Below are 7,507 nucleotides of genomic sequence, written 5' to 3' on the forward strand. Positions count from 1 at the left end.
TAAGAAGTACAAGCTTTATTGGTAACAATGTTGAAACCCCAGCAGAGAAGGTAGGTCATAGGTCTTGATAATTCCATAAACAAATGTTACTTACAGAGGCATTTAGGATGCAGTCAACAATTACAGAGAGATTTGTTTTCTGTTTTGGACACAAATTGATCAAATGGCTCTAAATGACTAGGACCACAAATAGGTGTTTATTATAGTTTTTAATGGAGGTTTTTTAATTTAAACTAAGGACTCCTGATGACTCAACAACTTAATCACATATATTAGGTCGATAGTAGTTGTATTATATTTGAAGGTAAGTATTCTGATACTAATTTCAATGTGCGGGTTTTCCAACACCTCCAAGCAACTCTTAGAAACCAGCTGGATGTCTTACAATTCAATTCAAATTTGAGATGCCACAGGTTAAGGGCTCAGTCCTACAATCTTCAAAAAAGTGAAGACAGTTCCCAGTTCAGATGCCAATCACCAGTTCAGGTTGTCACCTGTGCTTCTGATTGACTGGCTATAAATTAGAGTTTCCTATGACCCCCTCTTTAATTTTGATTAATTTGCTATAGCATTGCACAATACTTAAAGAAACATTTTACTTGATTACCAATTTATTATAAAATGATATAATTCAGGAACAACCAGATGAAAGAAATGCATAGGATAAGGTATGGGGTAAGGGTTCAGAGCTTCCACGCCCTCTGAGTGTGGCTCTATCCCACATCTCCACTTGCTTACCAATAAGTGATGAACTTGAAGTGGAGACTTCATTACACAGGCATGACTGATAAAATCATTGGCTGTTGGTGATCAATTCACCCTCCAGCTTCTATCACTCCCCAGAAATCATAAAGGTGAGACTGAAAGTCTCCACCTTCTAATCACATGATTTGTGCTTCAGGCACCCGCCACTCCTTCCTCAAAGTCACCTCATAACATAACAAAACACCGTTCTTGCTTGCTTTTATCTCTTAAGAAAGTCCAAGTTTTAGGAGCTTTGTGCCAGAAACAGGGTGAAGACCTAATACCAGTATATACTAGTATTTCTTCTTATAAAACACAATACCACATGAAGCATAAACACAGGCTTCCTTTCTGGCCCTGCTAAATCTTACCATGTAGGTAAATGTCCCATTTCCAAGTACTAAATCCAACTTTGGTAACATTATATTAGTATAAGCTGTTAAGAAACATATTCTTGAAAGATGGCACCATTGTAAGGATAATTCTCATTAATCATTATTAGCCCATAGTCACATGCATAAATATTGTTTTTGAGATCATGGTGTTTCCAGTTACTCTTTTTATTGAAATGCTAATTTATTGACTTATATTATTTATTTTTAATCCTCACACAAGGATATGTTTTTTTATTGACCTTTTAGAGAGAGAGGAAGGGAAAGGAAGAATGAGAGAAACATCAACCAGTTGTCTTGTGGATGCACCCCGACTAGGGATCAAACCTGCAACCTGGGTATGTGCCCTGACTGGAAATCAAACCTGCCACTTTTTGGTGTATGGGACAATGCTCTAACCAACTGAGCCACACTGGCCAGTGTGAGTTACTCTTAATAAAGAAATAAGGTTTACTTTGACTTTAAATGTTGAGCATAATGAATGAGTATACCTAATATACCTTTAGGTCTTCCTCTGCATTTAGAAGATGTTTTAAACTAGCATATACAAACATCTAGTTTGCATTTCTGTATTGTCCTGATATTTTGAAAAGTGGGGGGGGGGGGTGAGTTATAACATTATCAGTTTTTGTTTATTTATTTATTTGTTTTTATATAGCTTTAGGCTGCCTTTAAATTGTGCCTGCATACTTCTAATTTCCTGTGAACCAAAAAAAGTAATGATAATCTTTTTATTATTGGCCATATAGTAGCCAGCAGTTAATCAGCTTACCTGCTTTCTTCAAGGTGATAACAAAATAAATGAATCTATAGATGTGTGCTGCTTGATGCTTTTTAATAATACTTTACTGATCATAGGTGACAAGGCTTCACTTGCTAAAAAAACAATGAATTATTAATATGGGCTCTTGAGCTATAAAGTAAGCTCTGTGTACATATATTTGTGGGGGCACTGTGTGTTTGATCCCTGGTTTAAAAATATAGCAGTCAGAGAATCTGTTGTATTTTTCTGAAAGTATGCAGGAATTCAATTATAGTCACATCTTATTAGATGAATATTCATTGAGTAGACAAGTTTTAGGAGTGAGGATAGAAAGAAAGGATATGCTCAAACAACTTTATGGTGATTTTAAAATAGAATCAGATTTGAAGTAGGTGCTATGGTCAAATACAGAAATTTGATAGTGAAGAACAAATGTCTTACACTTAAAGTGTAAAACTACTGATGCATTCAGTGAGAAGCTATCTTTTACATGAGTATTTTCCTTCTTCTTTCTGCTTTCCCCAAGGCCAGGTGAACCCTAGATGACCACTACTTAGAAAAATCCTATCAATTCATCCAAAGAAAAAGATGTCTAACTCACTACTTTTTCTTTCCCACAGATATTTGCAGTTAAAAAGATGCCCACAAGCAACAGGTGATCTTTGACACAAAAGAACAAATTTATTGATTAAAACTCCAGGAAAAAAAATGGAAGTAGAAACATTCCTGGAAAAGGTCATGGTTAGGGAAAGTGTTCTGTATATGCCCTCTTTCCTGTTTTAATAATGTATGGAAGTAAATTTTTCTAGATAGCCCCATAGATGCGAGACAGCTCTGTAGATGCTGATTTTACATACTATATAAATAAAAGGGTTTTATCGACATAAGAGTGCTTCATAACAAACTACCAGTCACCATACAAAAAAGATTATCATATTGTATGTAAATTAATTAATATGAAAAATGCTTAAACCACTAATCATCAGAGAGATGCACATTAAAATGACAATGAGGTGCCACCTCACACCTTATACTTCACACCTACCAGAATGTCTATCAACAGCAACAATCAACAAACAAATGCTGGAAAGATGTGAAGAAAAAGAAACCCTCATACACTGTTGGTGGGAATGCAGACTGGTACAATAACTATGGAAAACAGTGTGGAGTTTCCTCAAAATATTAAAAACGTAACTGCCAATTGACCCAGTGATCCCACTCCTAGGAATATATCCTAAGAAGCCTGAAATACCAATTAGAAATAACATATGCACCCCTATGTTCATAGCAAAGTTGTTTTCAATACCTAAGATCGGGAAACAGCCTAAGTGCCCATCAGTAGATGAGTGGATAGAAATCTGTGGTACATTTACATAATGGAAAAAAAAAAAAAAAAAAAAAAAGAAAGGATCTCTTACCTTTTGTGACAGCATGGAGGGACCTGGAGAGCACTATGCTAAGTCAAATAAGCCAGTCAGAGATAAACAAATAACACATGATCTCACTTATATGTGGAATATAATGAACAAAATAAATTGATAGATCAGAGACCTGGAAGCATGCAATAGACTGAGGAATCTCAGAGGGGAGAGGTAGAAGTAGGAAGAGATTAACCAAAGAACTTATATGCATATATGAATACTGATGGACCCAGACAATAGGGGGTGAAGGTCTGGGAAGGGGGCAGGGGCAGGGAGAAGGGGTCAATGGGTGGGGAAAGGGGAACATCTGTAATACTAACAACAACAAAAATAATTTTAAAAAATTAGTAAACAGAAACCTCATTGAAAATGAAGTAGGGAGTTGAGAAGGGGGTGCTCTCAAGCCCTATGTTAATGACAAAGTACAACAGAGAACTCTTCCTTTGTAATAGCCCTCCCAATTTCCTCTTTTCCTCTATAAAAAAGATTTCTCTCCTTGTTTTAGTGGACTTGCACATTGCCAACCGTGGTTGTATGTTCTGGATTGCAATACTTTGTTGTTTCCCTATAAACCCATTTTGCTAGAGAAATATCTGGCTGACTTTTTAAAATATATATATTTTATTGATTTTTCACAGAGAAGAAGGGAGAGGAATAGAGAGCTAGAAACATCGATGAGAGAGAAACATCGATCAGCTGCCTCTTGGACACCCCCTATTGGGGATGTGCCCGCAACCAAGGTACATGCCCTTGACTGGAATCGAACCTGGGACCTTTTATTCAGCAGGCCGACGCTCTATCCGTTGAGCCAAATCAGTTAGGACTGGCTTTTTTGTTTAAGGGCAACATATGTGGTGGCTCATGCATACAGATATCAAAAACAAAACAAAACAAACAAACACTCCCCTTCCCCATAACTCTGAGGCTGGTGAACAAACTGGTGAGGCACCCACAGAGCCCGTTAAGCTCACTGCTTTTCATCAATCCTGGATTTTGAGAGTTAAGTTTTCTCCTGGAACTGAGCTTCCACTACTTCTGCATTTTTAAGTTCTTGAGATTCTATTCAGGATATATAAAAAAGCTTCATCATTTTCTGGTAAGGGCCTTGTTTGTCTGTGTGTACTCATTTGGCATATGACCTGTCTCCTTTGAGATCTGGCTGTTCCTCTGGAACTATGATACTCAGCCTTCGACCTGACTAACTCAGGATCAGACTGTTCCTTGGAACTGTGCTGTTCAGCCTTCAGCCTGAATCTTCTGGGATCAGACAGTTCCACTGCTAAAACTGCCTGAAATTTTGTCTTCAGGCTATTTGAGACTTTCCTCTAGAGGAAAAACAAAACAAAACTGAAAAATGGGATCTAGGTTATCGAAATATTTTCAGAGCACTCCACCCACAGTGACTGCTGGCAATATCATGTTTAAAAACCATGATCCCTGCTTCATGCACATCTCTAAGTAAATGGACTGATTAAACTAAAAGGAATTTAGAATACCAATGGTTATTATGGGAAACTTAAAATCTCCAAACTTCCTTTTCTTAAAACTAAACAACCATTTCTCTAAAATTGCTAAACCTGCATATAATGCCTATTTTGATAGGTATTTTGAGACTTCCAAACATACAAAGGGGTCAAAAATTACTTCTTTGCAAAATAAAATTTTAAGATTTACTGAGGCAAACAAACAATTGAAGGACAAAATAATTCCCAAAGTCTCATGTCCCTCTGCCCCTGCTCTATCACGTTCCTCTCCCTCAACTCCTTTGTCTCATGTTCTGCCTTTGGAACGTCCTCTTCCTCTGAATCAACCCACCACCTCCTCTTCTGAACTTATCAGTATCTATACCTTTAAAATTAAGCTACTAAAGATTAAAAGGAAAAACCCATAATTTGCTTTTTATTGAATTCATTGGTGTTACATTTGTTAATAAAATTATATAGGTTTCAGGTGTACAATTCTATAATATATCATCTGTATATTGTAGTGTGTGTTTACCACCCAAAGTCATGTATCTTCCTATCAGCATTTATTCCCCCAGTACCCTCTCCTGCCTCCCCCAACTCCCATTTTCCTCTGATAATGACCATACCACTATCTGTCTATGAGGTTTTTTGTGGATTTTATTTATTTATTTATTTTGCTTAATCTCTTCCCCTCTTTCACCCAGCACCCTTACCCCTTCTCCTCTGACAGCTATAAGTTTGTTTCTAATTTGTTTCTTAGATAATTTTGTTCATTATGTTCCATATATAGATGAAATCATGTGTTATTAATCTTCCTCTGAATGACTTATTTCACTTAGCATAGTACTCCCCATGTCCATCTATGCTGTTACAAAAGCTAAAATTCCCTTATTTTTTTATGGCTGAGTAGTGGTCCATTGTGTAATGTACCACAGTTTTTTATCCACTCATCTACAGAGGGGACTTGGGCTACTTCCAAATCTTGGCTATTGTAAATAATGTTGCAGTGAAGAGGGATGCATATATTCTTTTAAGTTAGTGTTTCGGATTTCTACAGATAAATTCTTAGATATGGAACTGCTGGGTCAAAATGCAGTTTCATTTTTCTTAGGTAATTGTCAAAAAAATCAGCTGTATTTCTATACACCAAAAACGAACTATCAGAAAGGGAAGTTAATAATGCAATCCCATTTATAATTGCTTCAAAAATACCTAGAAATAAATTTAAACAAGGAGGTCAAAGATCTGTACACAGAAAATTATAAGAAACTGAAGAAAAAAACTGAAGACACAAATAAGTGGAAGCATATACTGTGTTAATGGAAAAGAAGAATTAACATAATTAAAATGCCCATACTTCCCAAAGCAATCTAAAGATTCAACCCAGTTCCTATTAAACTACCCCATTTTTTATGGAACCATAAAAAAAAACCCAAATACCTACAGCAGACTTGGGGAAAAAAGAACAAATTTGAAGGAATCATGCTACTTGATATCAAAATATACTACTATGAGGCCATAGTAATCAATACAGTATGGTACTGGCATAAAAACAGACATGTAGATAATTAGAACAGAATAGATAATCTAGATATAAAGTGGCACCTTTATGTTCAATAAAGGTGGCAAGAACATACAATGGGGTATTCTATTCAATAAGTGGTTTTGGGGAATATTGGACAGACACAAAAAAGTGAAACTAGACCACTTTTCTTACACCATACACAAAAATAGACTCAAAGTTTATTAAAGGCTTAAGTGTTAGACTTAAAACCATTAAAATCCTAGAAGAAAGAAAGCATAGGCAGTAAAATCTTGGACATTTCTTATAGCAACATTTTTTTCTGATATATCTTCTCAGGTAAACAAAAGAAAAAGATGTTACAGAATGACAAATACCATATGATTTCACTCATATGTGGAATCTACAGATGCAAAACAAACAAACAGAACAAAACAAAAATAGACTAAACTGACTAATTGATACAGAGACCAAACTGATAGTTTCCAGTGTGGAAAGTGAGGTGGATGGGTGAAAAGGATTAAGAGGTAAAACAAATAAGTCATGGGGATGTAATATACACATAATACCACAGTTAAGATACTCTGTAATATTGTAATAATTTCATACAGAGACAAATGGTTATTAGATGTATCATGGTGAGCATATTTTAAGTTATATAAATATCAAATAACCATGTATACACCTGAAACTAAATTGCATGTCAACCATACTTTAATTTTAAAAAAAGAAGCCAAGTAATGTACCCACAGTCACGCAGCTGATGAATGTGGGAGCTGAGATGCAAACCCATGTATGTCCAATGTCTGAGTCCATACAATTAATATACTAAATGGTGTCCATTGACTTTTGAAAATGTGATACTTCATATTACTATAAAAAGCTAACATTTATGGAGTACATGCTATATTATGGTCACTATACTTCATGTTTAACTTACATTGTCTTATTGAATTTTGACAGTATCTGAATGATGTTGCTATTGTTTTAATGACCATTTTACAGATAAGAATACTGATATTCAGGCAGGTTAAATATTTCAAAGACTGGTAAATATGGAGTTAAATTTACTATTGGGTTTGTCAATTCCAGAGGCCTAACTATTAGCAATTGCATTATATATGCTATTTCATCATAAAGCATAACTTGATATCCATAGATACTATGGTGAAATTATGAACAAAATTTTATTTTGGCCT

Source organism: Myotis davidii, unplaced genomic scaffold (assembly GCF_000327345.1).
Source record: "Myotis davidii unplaced genomic scaffold, ASM32734v1 scaffold872, whole genome shotgun sequence".
NCBI lineage: Eukaryota > Metazoa > Chordata > Mammalia > Chiroptera > Vespertilionidae > Myotis > Myotis davidii.